General features: G+C 36.7%; 1 long non-coding RNA gene across 2 annotated transcripts in view; it reads left to right on the top strand.

The window, feature by feature from the left end:
- Positions 1-14,607, top strand: part of LOC129394959 (uncharacterized) — a 114,593-nt gene that overhangs the window by 63,377 nt on the left and 36,609 nt on the right. Inside the window, exon 4 of one of the 2 annotated variants that reach the window (XR_008622409.2) lies at positions 5,712-6,583. The exons of the other annotated variant lie outside the window; for it this stretch is intronic. This is a non-coding gene — a long non-coding RNA (uncharacterized LOC129394959). Of the gene's footprint in view, positions 1-5,711; positions 6,584-14,607 lie in introns of those variants that run through there. 2 annotated transcript variants of the gene reach the window in all.

Raw genomic sequence — 14,607 nt, 5'->3', positions numbered from 1 at the left:
CTAGAAGGCCTTCATCCATGGTAGCTTTGCTATACAGGAGTGGGTCTCCTATCACACAACTGATTTCCTAGAACTCTGTGCCAAAGAATGATATAAAAAAAAATCACCAATCCCTTCTTGCTCACTCTAGAGCTCCTCTTGTGTTCATCTTCCCTAAAAGAAATTTATTTTCTCAAATGAAATGTGTTACTAACAATTTCTCCCTAAACCCTTCACACTACATCACTCCCCTGATCCCTGCACATCTACTAGTTTTCTGAGAGTTTTAGTATCAAGGTGGAAATAAAAATATGTGGGGAGAAAAAGGAGAAGGGAATTCTGATCATCAACACGGTAGAGGACCAGCTGCACAGTTCCTAGGTTGGTATAGATCCTGGGGGCATGAGCTGGGGGCAGAATCGATGCTCTCGGTAAATTAGCTGACCCATTTGAGGATATTTGAAATAAATTACTCCTAAGCAGAATTCTAGAGGCAATGTGCTATGATTTCATAAAATTATAGCCATTTATATATTAGAGACGTTTTTCTTTGACAAAAATGCTGCATGGCTTTTCAACAAATGGTGCTGGAACAATTAGATATCTACATACAAAAGAAGGAAGTTGGGACCTTACCTCATAGCATACACAAAACTTAACTCAAAATGGATCATAAAAAAAATGGATCATAGGCCTCTTACAGAAGTCTAGATGTAAGAATTGAAAATGTAAGATAAAATGTAAGATATACAAATAGTCAATAGCACGTTGGAAAGATGCCCACCATTAGTCTTTTGAGAAATGCAAATCAAAACCTCAATGTGATACACGTCACACCACTAGGATGGTTAAACTAAAAAAAAAAAAAGACAATAACAAGTGTTGACAAAGATGTGGAGAAACTGGACCCCTCATTCATTGTTGGTGGGAATTTAAATTATGCAGTTGTTTTGGAAACAAGTTTGGCAATTCCTCAAAAAGTTAAAGTTACCATATGACCCAGCAATTCGGCCCCATGAGTACTGAAAACATATGTTGATGCAAAAACATCTATACAAATGTTCAAAGCAGCATTATTCATAATAGCTAAAGAGTCAAAAATCCCAAATATGCATCAACTGATAAAAGATAAACAAATATGGTACATCATTCACCATAAAAAGGAAGGCAGTACTGATACATACTAAACATGGATGACTCTTGAAAACAGTACATTACGTGAAAGGAACCAGTCACAAAATGTCACAAATTGTATAATCCCATTCCTATTGCATGTCCATAAAAGGCAAGTCCATTGGGACATAAAACAGATTAGTAGTTGCCAGGAACTGAGGGTAAGATGGGGAAAGACTGCTGATGGGTGCAGTTTTTCTTTTTAGGGTGACAAAAATGTTCTAAAATGAGAGAGTGGTGAGGTTGTATAACTCTGTGAGTACATTAAAAACCACTGAATTGTAAACCTTAAAAAGGTGAATTTTGTGATAGGTGAGTTAAACCTCAATAAAGCTGTTATTTAAAAAAGTAATGCATGAGATTCCTATATGAATGTCACCAAGAAGATTGTTCACTTGACACAGATTTATTCATGGTACACTCATTATATGAAGTATAGTCCTAGCCTCAGTAAAAATTTAAAAAAATTTAAAAACAATATATGTGTTTCAAACTCAACAGATTTTAGGAAGCAAACTCAAAAAAAAAATCAGAAGAAAGGAGATAATAGATAAAAGCAACAATTAATGAGTTAGAAACTTAAAAAACAGTAGATATAATACATTCAAATTTAGTTCATTAAAAAAACAACAAAGCAGACAAACCTATTTAAGAAAATAAGGGAGAAAACACAAATATAAGGAAATGATAAGGGAGAAATAATTATGGAAACAAAGGAAGTGAACAAAATAAGGAGGACTTCACCTCAGGCCATGAGGAAATAGCAAGACATGAACTTCTTTTCCTATAAAAAGCTTCGAAACAGGACAAAATAGATTAGACAACTGTATTCAGACCTTGGACAATAGATAGCACAGTACTGTGATCCCTAACAACAGATAAACACCTTTCTACCTGGAGGCGTTTTTCAGACCATGGTCGCAGAAGCAGCAACCCGAACAGGGCCCAGTGGCCTCAGAGTTGAAAGGATAGAGATCAGAGTTCAAGGAGGCTGAACCTATAAGACATTGTAAAGATGATTTCCAAAATGGAGGGAACTACCCAGAGAAACCACTGCAGAAATTTGCAGAGGGTCTTCATGAGTGTTTGCTGAGTTTTAGGCTGTTCCTGTGCAGAGTGAATGTCAACAAAGATGGGCAAAGCATGACCAGTGAGCTGTGAGCTGACTGGATGCCCATCACACAAGGAAGGCAGATGTTTATGGTCTGGCTTGTCAGAGTGGAGAGTCCTCAGCAACACCCTGGAGTGGTCACTGAGTACCCCAGTGCAGTCACGCAGTACCGATAGGACCAAATTATTGGTGGAGCAACATTATTCTACATCTACCCTAGAAAAGCTTTAAAAAAAACAGGTCTCCAAGGGATCAGTCTAATCTTCAAATGACTTAGATGTTTTTCAAAACAAAGCCCACCACTCTATAAAGGGAAATGGCAAAATGCAAGCCCCAAAACATACCATTTATAGTATCCTGCTAAAAACTACAAGAAGCAAAAAGAAAACGTGAGTAATAACTAGGAGAAATATTAACCATTAGAAGCAAATCAGAAAGGACAGAGTGATATGATTTGGCTGTGTTCCCACCCAAATCTCATCTTGAATTGTAGTTCACATAATCCCCATGTGTTGTGGGAGGGACCAGGTGGAGATAATTGAATCATGGGGGTGGTTTCCCCCATCCTGTTTTCATGATAGTGAGTAAATTCTCACGAGATCTGATGGTTTTATAAGGGGCTACCCCCTTTACTTGGCTCTCATTCTTCTTCTCCCTGCCATCATGTGAAGAAGGATGTGTTTGCTTCCCCTTCTGCTATGATTGTAAGTTTCCTGAGGCTTCCCCAGCTATGCTGAACTGTGAGTCAATTAAACCTCTTTCCTTTATACATTACCCAGTCTTGGGTATGTCCTTATAGCAGTGTGAGAATGGACTAATACACAGAGATTATGGAATTAGCAGACAAGGACCCTACAACAGGTATTATAAATACATTTAGGTACTTAAAAGAAAATAAAAACATAGTGAGGACAGAATTGAATAAATTTAAAAGAACCAAATGCAATTTCAAGTGATGAAAAATACAATAAATGAAATTAAAAAATTAGTGGAAGTAATATGAGTAAATTGAATAATACAGAAGAAAAAATTACAGGTTCACTGAAAGTTCACTGAAAATCAACTGACAAAAGGCAGATTAGTAGGAGAAAAAGGCATACAAACTTTATTTTAATGTGCATAGCACAGGGGAATTGCAGGAGAATGATTGCCCAATAACCCAATGGGGTACAGATACTTATAGCCCCTTCTTCACAGGGGAAGGGAAAATGGGGGAAGTGTGGCAATCTGAGGGATAATAAATGATTTTTAGGTGGAAATAAATGGGCCTAATGGTCCGACAATGGTTAGTAAATTGGAAATTTACTAACCATTTGGAAATTGGAATGGGGCAGAAAGGAGAAATGGTTTGGGATTCTTCCTCTGTGATATGAATTTTAGTCTTCTCTGGTTAATAAAATTTCGAGGCAGGCAATTGTGTTCCTCTTTGGTAGGTCCAGTTTCTAGATAGATGAGGGAATTTTAGAGAACAGCTTCATCCTATGCTTTGGGGAGGACAGAGGACTGGGAGATGGGGGAAGGAGTTAGAACTTGAGCTGCTTCTTTAGATCAGCAATATTTTGGGGTGAAATATTGATTTTTTAGTCTCCTGTTTGAAGCTTTATTTTCAAAAGGTTTCACATATTAAAGTAGGATTGGTAGCTATGGAGAGAGAAATCAGGTTAGTAATCCAGTGGCAAGGGATCTGTAAAGGGAGAAAAGAACATAGATTATGATGAGAATGAATACATAAAGAAAGAACAAATCTAAGCACTTTCAAAAATCCAATTAAACTAGTCTCTTATTTCTGGAAATTGGCCAGTCCAATTAAACAAGTGTGTTTCATTTTAAAAGATGGCATTGTAGATAGATTCTCAAAGCTAGGCCTCTATATATGATGTAGGCAAATAGAGCTTTAATAAGAGGGCTTTTATGGAAACAGAAACAAAAAACAAATGTTAATGGGTGAAATAATTTATAAACTAGTTTCTTTAGAGTCTGGAGGACAGTCAGTTGAGAAGATTAGTGGCAATCTGACAGATTTTTGTAGTCTGCATTTTGCGTGTAGAAAGTTTGTCCAAATATAAGCTGTTGCAATAATATTTCTTCAAAGCCAAGTTGACTAGCTTCAGCCTCAGGAAAAAGGCAGTTTTAGTTTCTAATAATTCTAAGTCAGAAGGGTGGAAGAAAAATTGGAAACATTAGTCTGAGTGTCTCAGCCAGATATTGGAGGAAAATAAAAATGTGTGATTCAGTCCAGATACAAAGCTCAGAAACAAATGGACAAGGCTAGAATGTAATAACAGGCATATGTGAGGTTTTTTTCTATGACATAATTTTTTTCTCTCGAATCCTCCCATTTCGACCAAAGATAATCATAGACAGACTGTTTTGTTTAAGTTTAGTCTTTGACCTGATTATTTACAAAAGTTTAGTAAGAATGATGAATGACCCTATAGGCTTGTTCTAAGTTGGCTTTGCTGGGATATTTTCATAAAGAATCTCAGATTAGACTTTTTAAAAAGCCCCTTGGCTTCCTAGCTATGTTAAGAAGTCAAGCCAGAAATCTGACTCAGTCTCAGACTGTGTCTGTAATACCTGTATAAATGGATGAATACCTCTTTTCTCAAGGTCCCTCAAATAACTTGAGGTTCATGGGCCTGTCATAAGGTGACATTCATTACTCACCACAAAATCAGGAAGCTTGTAAGGGAATCATGTAGACAAGGTACAAGGCCAGTCTCTCCAAGGGACATTTTATCGGCTCCACAAAAGTCAACTTCAGTCCTCAAAGCAATCTGATCATATCTAAAAATATTGTATTTCAGTCAGAGCCTTGGTAAAATAACCAGTGTTTCCAGTTGTGTCTTGTTATAAAAGAGAATGAGTTCTTACTGAACTTATGAAATAATTGTATTGCCATAAAGTAAGAATACTCATGAAGAATTTCTGAATTCTGAAGGGATCAGGTAGAGAGAAAGGTAAATGTTTCAACTTTTTTCACAGAAATATACTTTGTCTATAGCTTTTACTGTAAAGCTATAGATAGCTTAAGAGAAAACAGTTTTCTTAACTCTCGAAAATAAAACTTGAAAAGGATAAGCAATGTTTCAAACAAAAGAATCATAAAAAATTATTTCAGTCCTTCACCATTTCAGCTCTATGTAATTAATTCTTGTTCTGCTTGACATTAGGTTAGCAATTTTATGAGTCAATTTTTTTTTCATTAGAGTTCTGGAATTTTAACTAGTCCAATGAATGGTATGGTCTCAAAGTTTTCTAAAAACCTTTTAACTTACTAAAAAGTTTTTTGAAATGATGACAACTTTTATTCTTGTTTATTGCATTTACATTTACCTGATTTACTCATTCTTAACAATTATATTTGAATTGCTCATAGAAAATAAAGCTAGCCATTTAAGGGATTTTTAATTTTAATTTATTATTTATTTTATTTCATTTTTTTCAGACAGGGTCTCACTCTGTCACCCAGACGGGTGTGCAGTGGCATGATCATGGCTCACTGCAGCCTTGATTCCAAGGGTGAAGTGATCTTTCCACCTCAGCATCACAAGTAGCTGGGACTACAGGTACACACCATCACATTCAGCTAATATTTTTCTTTTTCCTCACTCAGCTAATTTTTAAATTTTCTGTAGAGATGGTGTCTCACCATGTTGTCCAGGAATGATCTTGAACTCCTGGGCTCAAAGGATCCTCCTGCCTTGGCCTCTCAAAGTCTTGGGATTACAGGTGTGAGTCACTGTGTCTGGTCTATTTTTTAAAAGGCAACACGAGGCTAATCCTGTGTCAGCAAGCAGTTTATCCTACCAAGGCCTTTGAGATACTGGGCACAGATACCCCCCGCAATGTCCCTCCCACAGCCATCCTGGGTATCCAGGAAAGCTCTGAAGGGCAGGGCCCATCTGGGTCCTAGAGTTACATATCAGATGTAGAGCCCAGGACAGAGGATAGACTTTTGAAGAAAATGTCTAGAGGATCCAACCCCACTGAGCATGGCCAGGAGGTATAGCTGGGCCAGGGAAGATGGGGCCGTATTGGGCTTGGCTCTGCCCTGCAGCTGGTGGCTTAGGCACTGTAGATCCACGTGTCCCCAGGCCTCACCATAGCCACCTGTCCAGAGCCCAGAATCCAGAAGCTCAAAACCAAAGATATAAGCTCACAGTAAGATGTATGTAAGGTTGGGGGGAACCCAGCAGCCAGCCCACAGCACAGTTTTAGCTCACAGACAAATCAAGCAAGTATTAAAAATATCACAGAAGCAACAATTTTGTAACCTTAAAATGTCTATAAGAGACAGCATAAATCTGTCTGACCGGTAGACCCAGGCAAAAACGTCTGCATTAATAATGACAATTCTGAAGGCATTTCCATTTTATTTTACCAACAATTTAAAAATTAGCTTTATTTACCAAAGATTTATTACAGTCATGTAAACTTGAATAGCATTTAAGCTTATCTACTTAATTCAAGAGTGTTTATTTTAAGATCAATTTGGTATTATGTAGACAATATAGAAACACAGGTATAATAATCTACATACATGTAGACACAACATACACCACCACATGCATACATGATATGTATCTAAAAACCAAAGAGATCCAGGAATTCAGTGCAAAAGAGAGCAGACCTTTAGATCTGAGAAGAAGCCGATTATGACTTTTGAGGCTCATGAGGAAGACAGAGGACCCCAAAAGAGAGGGTCAATAGTGCCTTTTCTGTGTTCTGCTCGGGTTCTCAGCATTGCTAAAAGTTTCCTTTAGATCTTTGTGGTGGCCAGAGTGCTGTTGCTTCCTTTTAGTAATTTTTATCAACTGATTACCAAATGAAGGAGGGAGGGGATTAACTGGATGAAAGATTGAAGGTGCCAAAAGGAAAGAGGAGAAGAAGTAAATGGACCAAGTCTTAGGGGAGTCAGTTTGGGAGAATCTTAAGTTTCCCAAAAGGTCAATGAAGTTTTAGTTAGCAGGGGTTCAAAAAAGAGGGGTCTTGTTGACTAAGAAGTTGCCATAGGAGAGATAGAATTTAAAAGAGAAGAGAGAAGATTAGCTTTTAATTAAACTGACTTTCGACCATAGAGCTCTGTAAAATTAAAAAAAAAAAAATACAAGCAGCAAATTTTCTGTTATGTGAGCAGCCAGCCTTTTGTGAGAGCTGAGAGACTGAGGAGGGGAACATTGGCAGTGGTGGTGGGAGCAGCACCTCTCTTTTGCCACCTAAGAAGGTCTTTGGTTCCCAGTGGTGGTGGGAGATACATCTCTCTGATCCAGTAGAGGATGCAAGATAAACAGAAAAAAAAGTTGCTATCACATTCTAAAAATAGAGTTTTAAACCAGAAGTATTCCTAAGTGAATTACTCAAAACCAAAACAAATAAGCATACATGAGAATAAAACCGAGAAGCCCTTTATGGGTTTAACCCAAGTCTCCAAAAGAGAAGCAAAAGTTGCAACCCTTCCAAGATCTAGACCCCTCCCAGTGACAGCTTAAAGCAAGGAAAGTGTCACCAGTCACAAATGAAGTACAGCCCACATCTCTGTCTGGTCATATTTTCTAGAGACCAAACTTCTCAGCTGTCCATCTACACACAATGGCCCAGCAATCTGTGTGCCCCATAGATGGAAAATTAAAAGCGACAGTTAGTTAGACAACAGAAAATGAAAAGTTGTCTATATGAGAAGAAAGAATACAAACAAATGGGTACCTCAAATGTTGAGTCATACAAATATAAATTCAAAACGAATAATTCAAACTAGTTTTTATAAATGTTTCCTTCTGAATTAAAGGATTTACATTTTCAAGGGGCCGATTCCCTGACCAGAGAACTAAATCAAACCCAGACCACAGTGGTAAATGCACAGAATCTTAAATACCAGACCATAGGCTGGAGTGACTTTTTTACAAATTTCCCTGGAAATTCAAAGTTGGCAGTTTGAGTGTTCAAAGAATTTTAACTTTTGTTTTAGGTCAAATTTTTGCTTTTTAATTTTGTCAGAATAATTTTTAAGACTAGCCATCCCAATATTACGTGTCTTTCTTTTAATTTGGTTCTCTCATCAATACAAATAAGGCAACTGCTTAGGGCAAGAGATCTTCAAATTTTGTTTTCAAATATATAAGTCTTTCTAATTCAAAAAACTATTATCTGGCCATTGATGGTTAGACTTTCCAATGGTGTACTTATTTTAATAGCAACTCAATCTAATAAGCCTCTTTATGGGAAGATCAGGAGGCATAGAAGATGCAGCCTCCATGATCCCCAAAAATTCACTCCCAGAAATAGGCTAAGACATCAAAAGATCTTTGTTGCCACAGGTGATTAAGGATGGTATTTGTGTGAACGATGTCTCTGTTCTCCACACAAGTACATGGACACATGGACACTCGGCTGTACCATCAGTTATAGATCCACCAACTTCTGGGATTGGATTTGCCCAGCACTAACCAGGCAACAAAGATTGAGACAACAAAGCCCCTTGTGGATGAGGCTCCTTATTAAGACAAACCATCCTGAGAGCCTAGCATGTTAGCAACAGAGCACGCTGCTTAAAATTTTATGCATCTTGGGTGTCCCAGTCCTTTCAGACTGGCCACCACACATGATCTGAAAATCACACACCCTGGATAGCAGAGACCAAAAAGAGAAATGCTCCCACTTGGTCACAAAGAAAGCTTTCAAGGACATAAAACAAAAGGAGAGGGCAACCTCATTCCGTTTTTATTTTGGAGACCCGCAGCACAATTTTTCTAAATAGATGCTGGAGGTCTGCTGAGAACTATAAAACTCACCGGTCTGTGGAAGCTGGCTTGAACAACAGGCTTATGTTTTAGGCCTATGTTCTACCCTATGGTACCCCTGTTTATGACAAAATGACACAGGAAGACAAAGATAAAGAAAAAGCAAAGACTATTTCTGGGCATAAATGGATCAGACAATATGAATATTCATACCAAAAATACACCAGAGTCACTGCACCTAACAATAGTCATACAAATGCTTTTCTCCCATTAATCTTAAATGTAAAAAGGAAAAATAGACAAACAGTAATTTTTACCATCTGCTCAACCAGATTCCACAGAGAGAGACTGGGAGTCTGGTACCAGATTCCACAGAGAGAGACTAGGAGTCTGGTAACAATTTCTTACTCTTATATTGGCCTCTGAGGTCCTGAGTTCCTTTGGTTGTGGCTTCCAGAAAAGCAGAGCAGTTTTGGATATGCTGCTCACAGCACCAAATATATAAGAGTAAAGGGGGAACATTTCCCTCTTCATCCTCTGACTGTTTGCTGAAAATCAACAGAGAAAAGCAGACTCATAAGAGAAAAAAGGCATACAAACTTTATTTTAATGTGCATAGCACAGGGGAATTGCAGGAAAATGACTACCCAATGGGGTATGGATGCGTATATACTCTTCTTCATAGCAGAAGGGAAGATGGGGGAAATGTGGATGGTTTGAGGGATAGTAAGTGATTTTCAGGGGCAAAATGAATGGGCCTCATACTCAGACAATGGCTAGTAAATAATAGTCTTTGGAAATTGGAGAGGACAGAGAGCAGACAACGGTTTGGGATGAGTTCATCTGGTGTTTAATTTTCGGTCTCTTCCTTTTGATATGAGTTTTAATCTTCTCTGGTTAATGAAATTTTAGGGAAGAAAAGTGTGTTCCTCTTTGGTAGGTCCAGTTTCTAGGTAGATAAGGGAACTTTGGAGAGCAGCTTCATCCTGTGCTTTGGGAGAGACAGAGGATTGAGAGATAGGAGAAGGGATCAAAGAGATCTTGAGACTGCTTCTTTAGCTCAGCCACATTTTGGGGTGAAATATTCTGGTTTCCTTTAAGATCAATGAACTTGTAGATATAGCAATGGGATTTATCCAAAATGAAGCATAGAGAGAAAAATGACTAAGAAAAATTGAATGGAGCTACAGAGATCTGTGGAAAAATATAAAGTTGTCTAATGTAATGGTAACTGAAATTCCTCAAAGAGAAAAGACAAAACATTTGAAGAAATAATGTCTGAAATGTCTCCAAATTGGATGAAAATTACAGAGCTAGAGATCCAAGAAGCACAACAAACCCAAAATAGAATAAACACACACATACACCCCCCAACCACACACCCCATAATAAAGCATTATAATAAATAGCTAAAAACAAGTGGTAGAAATATTCTTAAAAGCAGAGAGGGAAATAGATATATGTACAGAGGAACAGTAAGAATGACTGCAGACTTCTTGTCAGAAGCTATGCAGACCAGAATACTTTAAAGAGCAATAGATAGATAGACAATAAATCCTGTTAACCTATAATTACATATTCATGAAAAATAATTCTTTGAAAATGGAAGTCACATAAAATATTTTTCAGACAAATACAAGCTACAAGAATTCACTTCCAGCAGACCTACACTACAATAAATTTAAATCAAGTCCTTTAAATCATGGGAATATAAAACCTACGATCACATAGAAACTTGGATGTATACACAAGAATGGAAAGGGCTGATATTGATAAATATATGAGTAAATATAAAGGGTTTTTTGCCTCATTTAAACATTTTGTTAAAAGATAATTTAATTTTTTTTCTTTTTTCTTTTTTTTTTTTTTTTGAGGCAGAGTCTTGCTCTGTCACCCAGGCTGGAGTGCAGTGATGTGATCTCGGCTCACTGCAGCCTCTGCCTCCTGAGTTCAAGTGGTTCTCCTGCCTCAGCCTCTGGAGATCTGGGACCACAGGCATGTGCCGCCATGCCAGGCTAAGTTTTGTATTTTTAGTAGAGTTGGGATTTCACTATGTTGGCCAGGCTGGTCTCAAACTCCTGATCTCAAGAGATCTGCCCACATAGCCTCCCAAAGTGCTGGGGTTACAGGCATGAGCCACCATGCCTGGCCCATTATTTGCCTTAAATAATGTAATATTTAAGGCAAAAAGAGTAGAAATGTATTTTGCAGTTAAAATAAGGTGAGAAATAAAGTGTACGACAATAATAGCACAAAAGATAGCAGGCAAAAATAGAAATATAATGTCCTAAGGATTATACATTATACATGAAGTAGCATAATATTATATCTATATGGACTGTGAAAAGTTAAATTTGAATATTGTAAATCTTAGAAGAACTACTTAAAATAATAAAAGAGTATAGCTTATCAGCCAATAGTGTCTATAAATAGAGTAGAAAAAATATATTCCAAAAGAAAGTGGAAATTTAGGGGAAAAGAAATAAAAAAGGGATGAGACGAATAGAAAAAAAAGGGAGATGGTAGATTTAAATTCAACCATGTTGATAATTACATAACATGTCACCCCAATCAAAAGACAGAGCTTGTTAAAAATGAAAGACAAAACTGTGTGCGAGCTGCAAGAAACTTAATTATTGTTATTATTTAAATTTTTAAATTTAAATTTTAGATTCGAGTGGTATGTGTTTGTTACAAGGTTTGTCGCAGGTTTATTGCAAGATTAGTTATATCGTGTGATGCTGAGGCTTAGGCTTCTATTGATCCCATCATCCAGATAGTGAACATAGTACCAATAAAAAGTTTTTCAGCCCTTGCCACCTTCCTGTCTTCCCTCCTTTTGGAGTTCCCAGTATCTCTTGTTCCCATCTTTATGTTCACATGTATCTGAGGTTTAGCTCCCACTTATAAGTGAGAATATGCAATATTTATTTTCTGTTTCTGAACTAATTTGCTTATAATAATGGCTTCCAGCTGCATCCATGTTGCTGCAAAGATCATTATTTCATTCTTTTTTTTATGGCTGCATGGTATTCCATGATGTATATGTACCACATTTTCTTTATCCAAGAAATTCACTTCACATGTGATGACAAAAATAGGTAAAAGATAGAAATAGATATTTCATGCAAATAATCAAAATAAAGTTAGACTGGCTGTATTAACATCAGAGAAAACAGAAATCAGAAAAATGATTATTAGCAGGGATGAAGAAGGACGTTTTATACTGACAAAGGGTCAATGCATCACAAAGATATAACAATCTTAAATGTGTATGCACACAATAAATGAAGCAAAAACTGATGAACTGGGAAGAATGGGTAAATCAACAATCATAGTTGGAAATTTCTGCATTCTTTTCCTAATAACTTATAGAAGAAGTAAACAGAAACTCAGCAACACTATTTACTGAATAGTGAATAACACTATTTACCAACTTGACTAATTGATGTAAATATGTCCATGTAATAGCAACAGAATGTTCACTCTTTTCCAGTGCACATGGAACATTTGCCAAGATAGGCCATGTGCTGAGCCAAAGACCAAGCCTCAACAAATTTAAAAGGATTGAAATTATAAAAAGTTTATGTTCTGCCTATAATAGAATTTAATAAGAAGTCAACAACAGAAGAATCTGGAAAGCCCCCAAATATGTGGAAATTAAACAACATATTTCTAAATAACCCATGGGTCAAAGCAGAAATAACAAGGAGGATCAAAAATATTTTGAACTAACTAAGAACAAAAACGCAGCATATTAAAATAGGTAAGATATGGCTACAAACAGATCAAAACTTCCACTTCAAGATGCTAGAAAGAAGCAAATTAAATCCAAAAATAGGAAAAAGGAAATAATAAACATAAAAGCAGACATGAATTAAATTTACCAAAACTAAAAAAATAAATGAAACCCACAGCAGGTTCTTTGGGGAAAAATTAATAAAATTAATAAACCTCTAATTAGATTTATGCAGAAAAAAAGAGCGAAGACACAAATTCCCGCATCAGGAATGAAAGTGACACATCACTACAGATCCTACAGACTTTAAGAGGATAATAAGAAAATATTATGAACAACTTTATTTTGACTACTTTGATAACTTAAATAATTCTTTGTTACAGTGTTACTTCGTATTAGAGAGAATGTTTTTATTCTCAGGCGATAGATGCAAAAATATTTAAAGTGCAGCTCACTTTCAAGCGGTTCAGCCAAATGTCGATGATGTTTGAATCTAAGTGGTGAGTATACAAATTTTCCTCATATTCATCTTTTATCTTTTTTGTATATTTGAAAATTTTTGGAATACAAACTTGGAAAAAATAAATCATGCACAAAAAATTGCCAGTAGAGCAGCTGCCGTTCAAGTTGAGTCATTTGAAACAGGGCTTATGATGGGAAGGATAGTGTCATGATCTTTTGACCATGAGATCAGGGTTGTGACCTTCCTTTTGTTTCAGGATGAAGCTTCTTGGTGATGTAACAGTCTGTGGAAACTCCCACAGGACAAATGCAGAAAGGAAGGACCTAGATCACTGGATGGTCAACGTTGCCCCTTGCACAGCAGCAAAGGCCTATACAAATTTTTTGAGTAGCTTTATCTAGTTGTTCAGCTACTGGGAATAACTTGTAAAATCCCCTGGATAGTCAACAGCATTGGGGCTTGCTTTGTAAACAGAGACCTGACCTACTTAATTCTTCCCAGAGGTTGGAAAAAGAGGCTTGACTCACACAGACATGAAACCTTGGCTTAATTGGACACTAATTACTCATAAGAGATCTGTTTACCCAAACTTCCCCTAGACCAAGCTCAGTATAAAATGAGAGGATGCATAAAGAAGCAAGATATTTAGAGGAAAATGTCACAAATACATTTATCAGTCCCAAAAGTCCTTTTTTTTTTTTCCCAGAAGTGATGTTGCTAATTGCACAAAAATAAACAATACAGGGGTTGATAAATTCCACATTTAAGGGCTGAGAATAGTGTCCCTACATTTCTAAGAAGCTGTATATTTGGAAATGAATACAATTGAAAGTAAGGATAATTGGCATTCTAAAGCCAATTGGATAACTTGAATGAACAAGCAGAATTTACCATATTTTGATATGTTTCTTTTTGATTAAAGTATCTGTAAAGGAAACAAATTATTGTGTTGCTATAGATTTTATTACTGAACAAGAAAAAAAGGCCTGATGTTGTGCATTTCCTTTTGGCCTTTGGTCTTGGCTGATATTGGACATCCAATGAGCTTCTTTGTCTTGAATGAAGACTTAAGAGGGAGTGAAAAGTAGGAAGAGCATCAAAACTTCTTTGCAGGATGTAATCGAACCACCTACTACTTATTGTCTTACGATCCATTTATTCAACAAATGGAACATCTCAATTGCTTGATGCTATTACAGACACTAGGTATAGTCTTAGAAAAACAAATTGCTGTTTTTATATAGCTTGTGTTATGGTTGATGTAGTACAGTCAAAATTATTTAAATAAAGGAAGATGTGAGGAAGACTTTGAACTTAGAAATCTGGGTTCTCATCCAAGCTTTGCTGCTAGCTTGTTGGGGGAACCTTGGGTGATGAGTTGGTTGACTCCTTCCAGATCTCA

Source organism: Pan paniscus, chromosome 22 (assembly GCF_029289425.2).
Source record: "Pan paniscus chromosome 22, NHGRI_mPanPan1-v2.0_pri, whole genome shotgun sequence".
Lineage (NCBI taxonomy): Eukaryota > Metazoa > Chordata > Mammalia > Primates > Hominidae > Pan > Pan paniscus.
Note: the sequence above shows the minus strand (reverse complement) of the source record. Positions and strands in the feature narration are given on the sequence as shown.